This window comes from Ceratotherium simum, chromosome 31 (genome assembly GCF_057802395.1).
Source record: "Ceratotherium simum simum isolate JZ-2026a chromosome 31, ASM5780239v1, whole genome shotgun sequence".
NCBI lineage: Eukaryota > Metazoa > Chordata > Mammalia > Perissodactyla > Rhinocerotidae > Ceratotherium > Ceratotherium simum.
This window is the reverse complement of record NC_141930.1, coordinates 32285594-32301176: the sequence shown is the minus strand read 5'-3', so window position 1 is coordinate 32301176 and position 15583 is coordinate 32285594.

The window sequence follows — 15583 nt, the reverse complement described above, 5'->3', positions numbered from 1 at the left end:
CAAGGGAGCCAAGAACATACAATGGAGAAAGGAAAATCTCTTCAATAAATGGTGGTGAGAAAACTGGACAGCCACAGGCAAAAGAATGGAAGTAGACCATTATCTTACACCATACACAAAAATTAACTCAAAATGGATTGAATTTAAGACGTGAAACTATAAAACTTCTAGAAGAAAACATAGTCAGTATGTTCTTTGACACTGGTCTTAGCAGCATATTTTCAAATACCATGTCTGACCAGGCAAGGGAAACAAAAGAAAAAATAAACAAATGGGACTACATCAAACTAAAAACCTTCTCCACAGCAAAGGAAACCATCAACAAAATGAAAAGACAACCTAACAATTGGGAGAAGATGTTTGCAAACCATATATCTGATAAGGGGTTAATATCCGAAATACATAAAGAACTCATACATCTCAACAACAAAAAAACAAACAACCCAATGAAAAAATGGGCAAAAAATCTGAACGACAGTTTTCCAAAGAAGATATACAGATGGCCAACAGACACGTGAAAAGATGTTCAACATCACTAATATTAGAGAAATGCAAATCAAAACTACAATGAGATATCACCTCACACCTGTCAGGATGGCTACAATTAACAGGATAAGAAATAACAAGTGTTGGAGAGGATGTGGAGAGAAGGGAACTCTCATACACTGCTGGGGGAATGCAAACTGGTGCAGCCACTATGGAAAACAGTATGGAGATTCCTCAAAACATTAAGACTAGAAATAACATATGGAGGGCCGGCCTGGTGGCAAAGTGGTTAAGTTCGCACACTCCACTTCAGTGGCCCGGGGTTCACCAGTCGGATCCTGAGCATGGACCTACTCACCGCTCATCAAGCCATGCTGAGGTGGCATCCCACATAGAATAACTAGAAGGACCTACAACTATGACATAAACTATGTACTGGGACTTTGGGGAGAAAAAAGAAAAAAGAGGAAGATTGGCAACAAATGTTAGCTAGGGCCAATCTTAAAAAAAAAAAAAAAAACCATGGGGCTTTAATTTAAAAAAAAAAGAAAGAAAAAGAAATACCATATGATCCAGCTATTCCACTGCTGGGTACTTATCCAAAGAAAGTGAAAACACAAATGCATAAAGATAAATGCACCCCTGTGTTCATTGCAGCATTATTCACAATAGCCAAGACTTGAAAGCAACCTAAGTGCCTATCAAGGGATGAATGGATAAAGACGATGTGGTATATATACACAATGGAACACTACTTAGCTATAAAAAAAAGATGAAATCTGGCCATTTTCGACAACATGGATGGACCTGGAGGGTATTATGCTAAGTGAAATAAGTCAAACAGAAAAAGTCACATACCGTATGATCTCACTCATAAGTAGAAGATAAAAACAACAACAACAACAAACAGACACATAGATACAGAGATTAGATTGGTGGTTACCAGAGGGAAAGAGGGGAAGGGGGCAGGGAGGAGGGAGAAAGGGATGACTGGGCACGTGTGTGGTGATGAATGGTAATTAGTCTTTGGGTGGAGAACATGATATAGTCTACACAGAAATCAAAATATAGTGATGTACACCTGAAATTTATAGAATGTTATGAACCAATGTTACCTCAATAAAAAAAAAGTATAATCAAATGTTAATTGTAGAATCTCAGCTGTGGGTATATGGGCTTTTACTGTAAAGTTCCTTCAAGTTTGTTATATGTTTGGAGTTGTTCAAAATAAAAATAGTAGATGTTTTTATGAAGCACATATATTTTTGTGGAGATTTATGTATCTATACGTGTGTGTTTATACACAACTACACATGCATGTATATGAGCTAAACACAACTTAAGGCTCTCAAAGACAAAAGTGAGATAACATTTTTGTGTCCATATTCTATGTTATAGAAGCCTCAGAGCCTTATATGGGACCCAGAACTGTTTTCTACAGGAACTTTTGGCCCTGCTGTAATGACCTTCGTTAAGCCACTTGCACAGGGAAGGCACTCAGTCAGATTTTTACCAGGCACCTCTAGGCACCTCACTCTTCCAAGAGAAGTTCACCTCATCATCAGCAGATGATCTAAAAACACAGATCTAAAAACATTTTTATCAAAAGAGTAGACACGATACTTTTAGATTCCTTCCTAGAACTGGCATGATGCTCTAAACGTGCACTGAAGGACATGACAAGAAATGTGTGAGAATTTCAATACTGTAAATATCATAAGGATGTTTTTGATAGCAAATACAGTATCATTCAGTGCCCGCATCATGAGAACCCAAAATAGCCATTTCACTGTTTTCATTTTTAGGAAAAGCTTTACTTATCTTGAGTGCCTGGTTTATTTTTATATGGATAGTGTGCATATTATAACTATCTATTTGCTGCAAGGAAGCTCGGTGCCAAATTTGTAGGGCACCTCTAGCAGCAATCCACTAATTAGTACCCTTAGTTAAGCACCCTGCAATCATAAAACTTTCTGCCGTTATCTTCCTTTCCCCATGTTTTCTATCTGTGTTTTTTATACTACAGTATGTTGTCTTTCATTGTGATGGTCCATATCATTTTTTAAAATGAGATGGTTTTTTTAACTCAAATTAGTTCCTGTAATAGTTTTTGTCTTTGATAGAATGATCAGTGATCACAATCTATTTTGTTTATCACCCATGTCCCTCTGTTCAACTAGTTATATATATCTTTGGTATTATGTTTTTAAAAAACCATACAAATAATTTCATTCATCTCTTTGAAGTAAGTTAGTAAGAATAAATCAAGTGGAGGGCTTATTTTAAAGAAGGAAGGAAATATTTCAGCAAAGGACATTCTAGAACTCCTGCCTAATCGAGCAAGATGTCAAATGTTCATAGGATGTCACTTTCTGCTGAGTCTCTGGCATCTAACCAAATGTGAGTTTATTTCATCACCTGCATCAGCAACCCAGTAATCCAGCATCTCCACGACAGACAGAGAGAGAGTGGATTGTTAGTGATCACACATCACACGGTCTTTACCAACCAGTTGTGTGGATTACTGTTTTAAGGAAAAGGTAGTCACCTCACACCTCTTCTTCTGCAGAAGACAGAAGATATTTTTGTCACAAACTCTACATGGATTATAGGACAGATAACACACCATCAGAATCAAGAAATTAATAAACAGAACTCATAGCATAAGAGAATCTTTATGATACCAAAAATAACAATTATTTTCTACAAATAAAGAGACACCTCATCCATTCATTTAGCAACAATGCTCTGAATGTCTGTTAGTCATGCACCACTACACCATTTCAGGATAGCTAGAGAGGGAGAAAAATTTTAAAGAAGACAATATAATATTTGTCTCATGAGGTTCTCAAATGGAGGTTCTCAAATGGAGGTTCTCAAACGTAAGAGCCAAAACACAAATCCATGAAATACCCAAGAACACGTATGAAGAGATGGAGAAGCACGAGGATCATAACGGGCTCTGCGTCTCACTATGGAATACTACTCAGCCATAAGAAACGATGAAATCCAGCCATTTGTGACAACATGGATGGACATTGAGGGTATAATGCAAAGTGAAATAAGTCAGAGGGAGAAGGTCAAATACCGTATGATTTCCTTCATTAAGTAGTAGATAATAACAACAATAAACAAACACATAGGGACAGAGATTGGATTGGTGGTTACCAGAGGGGAAGGGGGGAGGGAAGAGGGTGAAAGGGATAATTCGGTACATGTGTGTGGTGATGGGTTGTAATTAGTATTTTGGTGGTGAACATGATGTAATCTATGCAGAAATAGAAGTACAATGATGTACACCTGAAATTTTTACAATATTATAAACCAATAAAAAAAAAAAAGAACTGAGGGAAGTGGGGCGAGGGGACCAGCTCTTCCGAGTGTTCTGGCAGACATGCCTTAGGCTGTGTCCTGGGGTTTTGAGAAGACTTGTGGCAGAAGTGCTGGTGAGTAACACAGAACAGTTCCATGAGAGTGGAGTGACTCACGGGGATTTGGAAAAAATATACATTTCATAACTTAATAAGAGTAGCAAAATTTTGGATATACTCTCCCATACCCCATCCCCCAGTAGGAATCAGGAATTCAGTACAAATACATGCTTTTATGGACACGTCTAGCAATTGTCATTCAGCTTTAGTTACCGAGTATAAACAATACTGAAGCTTTGACAAGGTAGTGTCTATTAAGTTCCCTTTAAAAGTAAGCACAGACCAGTCAAAAATAACAAAGAAAAAGAAAACATCCCAAACCAAATATCATTAATCTTACGCTAAAAAGAAAGACCATTTTTTACAAAGATAGTACAACTTTAACATGTCTTGATAAGTTTGTCAGAAAGAAAATGAAAGGCAGAAAAAGAATTCTTAGCAATGAAACCACAGCAACACTCCATCTGAATTTTGAATCAAAAAGCCAGTATATAATTTCCTTAAAATTGTTTAAAATCTTACTTGTGAAAGAAGTTGGAAAATCAGCTCCACACCAGCTGAAGGGAGACGTAGGCTGATACTTTTGAAGACTCACGTCTGAAACCTTGACACATACACAGAACATAAAAAAGGAAAAAAACTTTCCACAAACTTTGAAACCATGTGACTCTAACTTTAGTCCTGTAGCAACTTCTCCTTTTTCCCTGTTTGTTCATATTCAAAACTTTCATGCTAATGTACCCAGATTTATTTATTATAAGCAGGTGGTTTGCATTTGTTTCTTCTCTGAGTAGGACTGAATCAGAAATTAAGCAATATCTTCTTATGAAAAGTTGAACGTCTTTTCTATGACTGTAAATTACTGTACAGATTATAATCTACTGTCATTTTACAGAAAGGTGAAGACTATTTTAATTTCTCTTTGATATCTTTGCCATGAGTTTCACCTAATTCATCAAAGGGTATTATTGTTCAATGGTATAAGCAGTAAATGAAAATCCAAGAGGAGAAATAGCAATCAGAAACCCTGATACCAGCATGTCCCCAGACTCAGAGCAGAGCCTTGGAATGTGGGGCGGGGAGGGGTGGTGCCAGAGCCCACCAGAAAAAGCACACCAAAGAGTTCATTTATAAAGCACTATTTGGTGTAGTATTTGACACAGCATTAGTTTTTATACTACCTTTAGTTATTTAACTATTATTAAGGAAATAAATTCCACACATATATTACTGACTTTAAATATTTGGGACCCAAATGAACTACGTAGGATAATTTACTTTTCAGAAAATAGTATTGGGGGCTGGCCCAGTGGCGTAGCAGTAAAGTTCATGTGCTCTGCTTTAGCAGCCCGGGGTTCGCAGGTTCAGATCCCGGGCGTGGACCAACGCACCGCTTGTCAAACCATGCTGTGGTGGCGTCCCATATAAAGTGGAGGAAGATGGACACAGATGTTAACCCAGGGCCAATCTTCCTCAGCAAAAAGAGGAGGATTGGCAATGGATGTTAGCTCAGGGCTGATCTTCCTCACAAAAAACAAAAAGAAAGAAAGAAAGAAAAAAGTATTCATGGAAAAGCAAAAGCAAAAAAACAACGAACACAAACAGAACTCACACCCGGTTATTATGTGGTCTCTGGGTTCAATATTTCTCAAACTAGTTTTAAGCAAGTCCCACTGAGATCAATATAGTAATCCCTTTCTTTCTCATCTTCAAAAGAGAACCAATATTGTGGTTGTATAGTTAAATGAATAATTGAGAGAGAAAATAAAAGCTTAAAAAATTCCTTCTGTTGTGTAAAAGATTCAGGCTTATGCCTGCTGATAAATTTCACTTTGTAATTAAAGCTTATTAGTCACAATCCAAGTTGGTCAAAATGTGCAAGGAGTGTTTTTTTTTGGGGGGGGGGAGTTAAAGATGAGTCTTGCCTTAACTTTTGTTTTTTAAAGTACACAATTAAAAACAAAAAAACAAAAAAACCTAGCCCAAATTTTGTAAATTTAAATGATGGAGCTAAATGGCAAATATTCATTGACATCTCTAATGAAATTTACTGATCATTTATAAAAAAATCTAAGACTATTTTTCCAGAAAGATTGTGAAAACTATGTTAAATTTATTTTTCAAAAATAGTTCTTAGAGACTCTGATTTAAATATAACAAGCAAATAAACTGGAAGGTCCTTAAAGCCAAACCAAAGAACTTAGTCTGCGATCTTCTAATTAGATTCCATGGTCTTAAAAATAGTTGTCAATGTTGATCAAACTTAAAACATGTAATTCCTAGGAAACTAGCAATAGAAAAATATCCATCACCGGTCTCAACCGTATGGTGATGCAACTTTCATTCAGAAGCAAGATTTCTTTACCAAAAATAGAGCAACCCATTTTTTCCACTGTTCAATCACAATTTTATATTGTCCTGTTTATGATGTCTGGGAAATAACAATGTAAAGTTGTTATTATTAAAGTTTAGGACAGGTGTTCATGGTTAGCCTTAGCACCAAACAGTTTGGTACTAGCTCTGGATAGGATTAATATCTGTAACCAAATATATTTGAAAAGCAAATACCCCAGCAGCCTATTGCTACAGAATAATAATAAAAGATAGAGATCTGTTTCAAAACATCTTGGTTAGGTTCTTTCTTGAAAATGCCTTACTTCTGCTTCAAGCAACAATCAGAAAAGGTAGAAAAATAACCGAACATTTATAAAACTTTAAAGGTCAACTTTTATAGCACTTCTTGGCAAAGATTCAAAGCAGTTTACAGACTATTATAAATTCTGAAATTTGTCTTGAAATTCTAAATGCTGCTTTAACTATCTTTGAAACATGTATGAGATTAGAATTTTTCAATGAATAACATGTTATTTTAAAATCAAGGAAAAATACTCTAAAGTGTGTTAAACCTTAAATGTATTTGACTTTTGGAAATTTACTTGGAACCCAAGTGCATCAATAAAACAGGACAGGAAAAAAAATCCAAAATAGCAGTCAAATCAGCCAGAGAATTACTCTAGCAATTTTAAAAACATTTGCATGAGCGACTTTGCATTGGTTTACATGCACCAAGTTACCCTTTCAGCTACATGGTTAGGAATGAGAATTTCATCATAAGCAAGAAAATAAATATTAAATCCAATAGTCAAAATGAGCTTTCATCATATCTTTTATTCAGCTAAAGGAAATTCTAGACAATGACTACTTTGATAGAGAAGTTTTGAAATGATCCAACCTTTAAGAAGTATGAAAATTAACATAATGATACACAAATAAATTTAACAAGTTAAACATGAAACCATGTATCTGATCTTCTAGCATACCACAGAAATTTTTTCAACATTTGGTAAAATTACCACTAACTTGCTTCGCTAACAAAATATAACCTGTATTATGCTCTCCCCAAATTGCTAAAATGCTATATAGACACTCAATAAATATTACCACATTTCAGAGGCAAAGCGCACTCCCCGCCCCCCGATGGGAAGGCGGCGGGGGGAGCTCAACAGGGGACTCGTGAAATGAGTGATGATGTCAGAATGCAACACAGACTGTTTGGCTTCCTTAACTGAAGCCTCCGTTTATTAAACCTAGAAGTAATGTTTAGAATGACACTTAGCACAATTTACATGGCATGTTCTACCCAATAATGGACAAAGTAAAGATTATGTGCACTTTGTCAGTAAAAGCTGCTGTTGAGGTTAATTACTCTCGCAGGACCTGACCTAAATTTCTACCCATGAGGTAGACAGACTTTTGAGATTTTCAAACTGCTCTTCTAGATGAAGAAGTGAAATATGATGGAGGAAGTGGTCCAGTGTTGACTACAATTTGGGTAGGGTTGTTAAACCCCATTGCTTGCGGCTTATAGCATTTAAAACTCTTATTCGAGGTATGATAGTACATTGCACTTTTTTGGTTATTTTCCTAGTACTATGCCACCATCATCCCAGTTCCCTCATGTTACCTGTTGTAGTTAATAACATCACCATGTTCCCAAGATAAACTTCCCAGAGGTTTCAGTCCTTCTTTTTCCTTGTTACTCAACATTGAATTTGCCATAAAATCCCATAAATTTCATCCATGAAATAAATTTCTCTTAAATTTGTTTCCTCCTGTCCATTCTCATAATCTCTTGCCTAGACTTTGCCAGAACCTGCTAATTGACCTGATGACTCTTCACATTTCAACCCTCCTACTACCAGAGCTAACAATGATGTGGACAGGTCACTCACCTAGTTCTTTAAACTTTTGGTAAATCCATTCCATAATCCAATCCAGTTTACCTTCCTAGGCTGATCTTTGCCTTCATATCACCTCCCCTGGCTGTGGTCATGATGTACTCATAGCTCACTGATCCCAACACTTTAAACTTGTGTGTGTGTGTGTGTGTGTGTGTGTGTGTTTGCACACGCACGCGCGCACTATTAGAGGGGAGGAAATACAATCCTCATAGTTGGAAATGCCTTACAAAAGAGATAAGTTTGCTTAATACACATGCAAGACATTTGTTTCTGCTATAAAACAATGAAGCAAATAAAGCAAAAGTTACATAAAGCGCTAGGGTTAAAAAAGACTATTTCTAAATAATTTATAAAATGTAGGCCAGAGAGAGAGGGATAGACCAAATGATTTTTAAAATTTTTCCAGTTATTTTGGCCCATAAAGCCCATTCTTTATCTGTCCTACATGGATATTTTCAGAGCAAAGAACAGGAAAAAATGAGTTAAATTTCACTCAAAAATTTAGCTGGGCAAAAGGAAGAATGTTCAGTAACCAACATTCAATAGTGAGTCTTTCAATATTCACTAGTAAAATTGACTGCTTCACACAGTGAAAAGATCCCCAGAGAGACTCACCACGCTGAGGCAAGGAAAGGTGAAATGACTTGTCTAAGTCAGTGGTTCTCAACCACGAAATCCAGATATGCTGATACGTTGCAATCCACTGTAACATACAAATCCAAGTAACATCAAATAATTTTTTATTAATAAAGTCTCAAAATTTATGAGTGATTCACTTTAAAAATCATAATGGATGCATTCAAAATTATCCTAATGCTTCATATTTCTTTTATTTGTATCTATCATGCCACTTCTGCATAATACTCAAGGCCATGATGCTACAGTATCTCTTACCAGTTTTTTTGTCATTCAGTGACTCTCTGCCAGTCAAGGTGGTGTGGATTTCCTAAGGCATGAAGCCAATTTATCCATTTCAATGTGATATTTTCTTTCAGCTTTCTCACTATTTCATAAAGCATTGGAATCACGAAGGATACAAAGCACAATTTATAAAAGCTCATAAATAACATTTATTAATAAACAAGAGAGCAGTCTGTCCAAATAATTATGTATCAAGTCTAGCATATAAAATTATCAACATACTTCAGAATGAATATTTCTAGGTAGATTTGAAAGACCTCACAGAAAAATACTATCCTCGATAGTTTTTCTTTTTACTTGAATATTCTTTCTCTTTGGAAGCTAACAAATTAAATAATTTTAGGTTAGTAAATTGCCTATTTGTCACTTTCATTTGCTAAAGAAGTTACTTATCGAAAATCTTAATCCAACTAACTGAAAATGAATCTGTTCAAAAATACTTTTGTTACTAATTTTTTTTGCCATTTTATTTGAAGCCTTACATTATCAGCATAAGCTAATTTCCAAAAGGAATTAAGTTTTAGTAACAACTTTGAAGCTTGAATTTTCCTAAGTTTAAAAACAAATTTAGTTGTTTTTAATTTTGAATCAAAGTTTAGCATAAGCTAATTTCAGTTTGAAAATTAAAATTGTCTTGCTTTTCATTTGAGCAGCTTTCCACAGCTTCCCATATGTGCCTTATGGCCTCACTACATCTCTGATGACGCATGCCCTCCATGGTGATGACTAGGTAATGATAAAAATAAGGAGTGTCAGAACAACATCTCCGTCATTCCACAAACTGACTTAAGGAATTTTAAAATGCCTTATTCCAAGAAGAGGAATTCTAAATTTGCAATGCAGAGTACAGCAAATCATTATTTTCATGTTTAATTGTAGTTATATTGGTTTGTAAAGTTACAGATGGATAAATTATATATAGCATGGCTGCTCTATAAATATACAATTAAAAATAGTTTTCCTTAGTTACCTTAAGTTGTACGACACTTTAAAAACTCGATAAATTAAAACAATTTTTTAATTTTTTAATGCCCTAGGATTTTTCTTTAAAATAATTGTTTCGCTCTAGTTCTCTTGAATTCTATAGATTTTTCTTTATTCCTCCACTTTAAAGTGGTTATTTTCCTTAAAGATAAAAAGGGAAAAGAAAGCAGGGTTTCTTGTTTCTCCTGAAACAGCTGAATACTTAGTCATTTTCCTAAGAAACCACTTTAATACAAAACAAAAGAAAACTTTGGACCAGACAGATGGCTTTATTTACTTAGGTAAAGTTCACATCTGAAGAGCTTGCCGGACTTGTAAAACCACATTGTCCAAACAAGGTTGCCAAGGGGTGCAAGCGCCCACATATTCCTGCAGCAGAAATGCCCACCGTGGGGTGTGTGTCTCCCCGTGAGGAGCCTTTTGCACCCCTCCAGGTTCCCCCGCTCTCCTGGGCTAGCCCCACCTGGTCTCCCCTGACAGGAAGAACAGACCACGGGCCATTCACCGTCCTGGGTGAAAGAGGCCATGTAATCACAGCGCATCACCTCCTTTATTCATGAAAACCGACCTCACAGAGATCCTTCATCTGGTCTCCCCCTCTCCTAGCGTCTCTTTTCTAACAGCTTGGCATTGTTTTTCAAGGAGGGGGTTTCTCCCACCGGAGTGAGGGTTTTTAGTGACTTCGGACTGAAGGCTCCTGGCCACAACAGCGTCAGCAGTCAGTGAGAAGAGGATTTCTAAGGAGCTAACTCCTGTACTGCATGCAGGAATTGGAACAAAATTGTGCATCTGTTATGCACACCTGGTGCTGCTCATTTGCTCACAGACGCCAACAGATTTCACCAGATGTTTGTTAACGTGGATGCATTCCCCACCATCCTCTCTCCGTTCCTTGTGCGTCCTTATTCTCATGTTCATATACCAGAATAAACTTATATTTAAAGATCAAATTTTTCCCAGCCCCAATATCCATTGCTTTAATTATATTTATTTAATTGATATGTATGTTTTTAATTGTAGTTAATAATTTAAGTAGCAATCATTTCCACTTCTAGATACACCTACTATGGATGATGAAAAAGATGGTAGTGGAGCCCTGACAGGTCCTGGACTTGGGTTGTCTCGTCTTATCCTGTGGAGCAGTGTTTTGACCTTTGGTGCACAGAAGAGGGAGGACAGTTGGAGAAGCTCCAGGTCACACAGCTGGTCAGCGGTAGAGCTGAGTGACCCAGAGTGCTCCCGGGAAACCAGCTAGTTTATGTTATCTGTTTGCTCATCAGACCTCCTGTGGGCAGTAACATCCATGAGCCTAACTTGATTCCACACCTAATGCACCAGCAAACTCTATCAGCTCTACCTTAGAAATAGCTACAGAATTCTATTCTTTTTCACCATATCTGCTGCCTCCTGCTGCACCCAGCTCCCATGGCCTCTTGCCTGGATTAGAGCGGGAGCCTCCTATTGTCCCCTGCTGCCACCCTTGCCTCTCTGTGGTCTACCCTGCACTCACCTGCCAGGGGGTCCTGTGAAAACAAAGACCCAGCCTGCACCCTTCTGCTCAGGCCCCTGCCTGGATCCATGACCCCTTCAGAACCAGCCCCAGGTCTTTGTGGTGGCCTGGAGGGCCTGCCTGTCAGTCTTGCCCCAGGCCCTCTCTGACACTCCCCTTCCTCCGGCTCCCGTCACTACCCTTCCAGCTGTTCCCACTGCGGGGGCTTTAAGGTCACTGCCCGCTCTACCTGGACGTCTCCTCCCCAGGTGTCCTCATGGCTCTCTCCTGCCTCTGCTCAGCTGTCACCTCATCTAAGAGGCCCTCCTCCAACACCAGGTAGAAAAGAGCACCCTCTGTGACTCGCTCCGTTTCTCTTCAGAGCCATTGATCACCATCTGCACGTTAGGCATTTGCATGCTCCCCATCTGCTTCTCTAGCACAAAGGAAGCTCCAAGAGAGCGTCTGCAGTGCCTAGAACAATGCTTGGCACAGGGTAGGACATCAATACAAACTGACTGACTTCATGAATGAATCCATATTTCCAACAGCAGGGCAACTCCCACAGTTAGTACCTGCACGAGGTTACAGGACACACAAGGGGAACCCACCATGTGCCAGCCTGATGCCGACCTTATCCACAGATCCACGCGTCTCAGAGGCTGTGGGACCTGATTAAGTGTCCTGCGGTCAAATACATTTGGGAAACACTGGCTTAAGTGAAGGTAAGCAAATTTATTTACTGCAGGACTTCTCAACACTTTTTTTTTTTTTTTTTTTTTTTTTAGATTTTATTTATTTTATTTTTCCCCCCAAAGCCCCAGTGGATAGTTGTGTGTCGTAGCTGCACATCCTTCTAGTTGCTGTATGTGGGACTCGGCCTCAGGATGAACGGAGAAGTGGTGCCTCGATGTGCACCCGGGATCCGAACCCGGGTCACCAGCATCGCAGTGCGCGCACTTAACCACCAAGCCACAGGGCCGGCCCTCTCAACACTTTTAATGCTCTAACATGTATTGACAGGAGAAGCAGCAAGTTCCCAACTGATTTGACATTGGAACCCTTTCAATGCAGGCGACCACAGTCTAATGCCCTCTGAGGAAGGCTGTACTAGTTCTTCCGGTGTTTTCATGGTTAAGTAGTGCTAGTTAGACTACTATTTAAGGTAATTTTTCTTTTGTTTTTGATAAGAACTTATCAATCACTCAAGATCAGGTTCAGTTCCATTAGTAATAATCATCCTACATCCCTTAGAGAAAGGGAGCTCCCTGAGCTGTCTGAGAACGGTGGCATAGTTTGCAGTGACGCCAGGCTGCCCTCGGCATGGTGTGCGCCAGACACTGCTCCATGGCACAGCTTCTCCCTCCTCTCTTGGCCCTGCATTCTGGGGTCTCAGTGCTCACACTTGGGGGCCTCCAGCTGACTCCTGGGTCGGTTTCGCAGCGTGGCCCTGCCCCTCTGATCCCCACGGCACCATCAGAATCCCCTACCCGCATCTCGAGTCTTAGTGCTCTGGGATCTGCTGCACCCATGTGAGAAAACTCTGGTATTGATGACTAATAACTAATCAAAATCTTTCCCCTCACAGAGTACTTTAGTTCTTTCCCAGCATGTTTTAGTGCCTTAACAGAAAGGCCTGTGCAGTGTAATTTTTTAAGCACAATAGTAGGATCGGGGGGAAAATACTTGGAGGCAAAAGGGATTTTCACATTCCTCCAAAATATCCCTATGTTGAGTGCCACTCTCCAGCTACGATAAGTCTTTATTCTTACATTAGCTTTAATTCCTGCAAGAACCCTCTGTAAATATTATAATGTCTATCTTTAAAAGAAGGATACCAAAGAACAGAGAGAACTTGCTCAAGGTCACACCATCGGTATGGAATTCTGAACCCAAAACCACCTCATTCCAAACCCCACTCTTTGGGAAGGCATCCAGGACCTTCCATGGGAGAGCCCACCAGTGGGAGACCTTGTTGCAGGCCAGGCCCTGCACGAGGCACTGGGCTCACTCTTGGTCACCAGAACTCTTCAGAGAGTTAAGATTTGTAACTAATGAGAGAAGACAGCACCCTCTTGACATTATTATTCCTGTTTAACATATGAGGAACCTGAGGCTACAAACAGTTAAGGAACAGTCACAAGGCACATGACAACATCCTCATCGCCTCCCGGAGGGGGGGTCTTTGTGAAGCACTTATTTGTTGAATTAAAAATAATGGATGGATGAATATATGTAAGACCAGTTCTGCATTCTGGTTTTTAAATGTGTAAAGATTTACTTGCTTTATGATAAAAAACTGAAATTAAAAACAAATGGTTCCTCAAAAATTAAAAATAGGACTACCATATGATCCAGCAATTCCATTTCTGGGAATATATCCACAGGAAATGACATCACTATCTCTAAGAGATATCTGCACCCCCGTGTTTATTGCAGCATTATTTATAATAGCCAAGAAATGGAAACAACCTAAGTGTCCATCGACAGAAAAATGGATAAAGAAAATGTGGTATAAATACCATGGAATATTATTCAACCATAAAAACAAGGAAATCCTGCCTTTTGCAGCAACATAGATGAACCTTGAGGGTATCATGCCAAGTGAAATAAGTCAGGAAGAGCAAGCCAAATACCATATGCTCTCACTTATACGTCGAACCTAAAAAACCTGAACTCTTAGATACAGAGGACAGATCGGTGGTTGCCAAAGGCAGGGGGTGGGTATGAGGGAAATGGGTGAAGGTGATCAAAAGGCACAAACTTCCAGTTATAAGATAACTAAATTCTGGAAGAGGTAATGTACAGCATGGTAACTATAGTTAACAACACTTTATTGTATATTTGAATGTTGCTGAGAGTAGATATTAAATGTTCTCATAACAAGAAAAAAAAATTTGTAACTATAAGGTGATGGATCATTTTGAAATATATACATATATGAAATCATTATGTTGTACATCTTGGACTAATACAATGTTTTACATCAATTATATCTCAATAAAACTGGAAAAAACAAATGGGAACATTTAATGAAGGCAATAGAAGCTCTTCATAAATAAGCCTTAATGTTCTTAACGGATGCTCACATAATTATCCTCATTTCTTCTTCTTATGTACTTATCTATTTTCCTCTTGTCTTTGGATGTATAAGAATTTCTCTCACCATTTATTTCCTCCTCTGTTGTATCCATGATATTTTCAGCTATCAAGAAATTTTCTTAAAGAGTATCAAATCATATCTTAGGAAATGTGGCAAAAATAAAACCTATTGAAAGGAATGCATGGTGGAATATTCTACTCAGACAGCCTGATTTTTAATAATTGAAATATAATCAATAATGTTGTTGTTAGTGCCATCGAGTCAATTCCAACTCCTAGCGACCCTGTGTACAGCAAAGCGGAACCCTGCCGGGTCTTTTTGTGCCCTCCTCTCACCTTCCAGCACTATATCAGACAATGCTCTGCTGCTATTCATAGGGTTTTCATGGCCAATATTTTTAGAAGTGGGTGGCCAGGTCCTTCTTCCTAGCCTGTCTGGAAGCTCTGCTGAAACCTGTCCACCATGGGTGACCCGGCTGGTATCTGAAATACTGGTGGCGTGGCTTTCAGCATCACAGCAACACACAGCTGCCACAGTGTGACAACCCACAGATGGGTGGTCTGGTTCCCTGACTGGGAAACAAACCTCGGCCACAGTGGTGAGAGGAGAGTGCCAAATCTTAAACACTAGACCACCAAGGATGACAGTCAATAACATAGGTATTCCATTTTGTATTCTTATAGTCAAATTGCTACAAACAGAGCACTAGAGCTAACGTTATATTTGCCAAAAGGCCCTTTGGTTCAAACCTGGCATTCTGATACTTTTGAGCACTGGTACTGAGTGACAATTCCGAAATGGGGGTGGGCGTAATGGCGCAGAAGAAATGGGAGGACTATACATCAGGGTGAAATGCAGTTCTCTGCCTGCTCTTTTCTTGCTGATGATTTGCTGCTGTGCAGCACATCTTTTCTGGAAATAAAATTCT